Raw genomic sequence first — 1043 nt, forward strand, 5'->3', positions numbered from 1 at the left:
ATTGCCCTTTGGTGATGAGGCAAGATGAGAGCAAGATGAGAGCATGGAGATTTCTTTCTATAAACTGGGTCTGACAATGCCTGCTGAAGGATGGTGCCTACCCGAGAGCCATGGAGGTTTCACCATTGTCATGTTGAAGAAATTTACCATGGCTTTGGCTCTCTGAGTAAAGATGGAGGAGTGCCTTTCCAGCTTTTTGACCACTATATTCATCTAATCTGGGGAACTTGTCCCGATGCGATATGCTGAATTTAGCTGTTGTAGCAAGCAGGTTCCTTTCAGTGGGAATTAAAGCTGCAAATTGAGAAGGAACAAGTCCGCTCTGTGAGGGTGAAGTATACACAACGTGGAAACAGTTACCAGGCACATGGGTTTGGTGTATGCTGACGCGGGGGCCCAGATTACAGAGTATTGGTGCACGGAGTTGGAAAATGTGGGCAATACTTTCTTGTTTGCTAAGAAGCTGGTTGCATAGCTAACTGGTACAGAGAAGAGCTTTGGGGGATGCAAACCAGTCAGGTGGTATTTGTCCATTTTGAGTTTACTTTTCTTGTGGTTGGAATGAGGGATGACTGTGTTTATTTCAATCAGATCCATCTGGGGCTGACTTTGGCTGGAAGGCCACAGCAATGGGAAAGAATGATGGGAATGAGAAAACTTGCCTTGCAAAGATAAAGTGGAGCTTGGAACGCGAAAATGCCTCTCCTGCAGCCATCTTAACTCTGAGGAAAGCTTTGAAGGACAAATGGCAGAGGATAGCATGGAAGTTGGAATCTGCAATGAAGGTGAATTTAGGAGGCTTCCTCTGACCAATTTTGAGGATGTCACAGCATAATAAAGTAGCTGAACAATTCTACTTATGGATAATGTACATACTTACACATGTTTACTATGTTTTATTTTTGCAGGCTTTTTCATACTTGTTTTCACAAGATCTAATGGCCTTCTGTTTAAATAATATAATATATAATCTTCATCATCATCATCCAATCTCTAAGCATTATTTGTTTGTTTGTTTGTTGTGTATGTCTGTGTACCATGTC

At 42.1% G+C, this 1043-nt stretch overlaps 1 pseudogene; it reads left to right on the forward strand.

Annotated features, from left to right (window-relative positions):
• The first annotated feature begins 217 nt into the window (after nt 1-217).
• On the forward strand, nt 218-835 carry LOC110310729 (annotated as a pseudogene).
• The last annotated feature ends 208 nt before the right edge of the window (nt 836-1043 follow it).

The sequence above is a fragment of the Mus caroli genome, chromosome 15 (genome assembly GCF_900094665.2).
Source record: "Mus caroli chromosome 15, CAROLI_EIJ_v1.1, whole genome shotgun sequence".
In the NCBI taxonomy this organism is placed as follows: domain Eukaryota; kingdom Metazoa; phylum Chordata; class Mammalia; order Rodentia; family Muridae; genus Mus; species Mus caroli.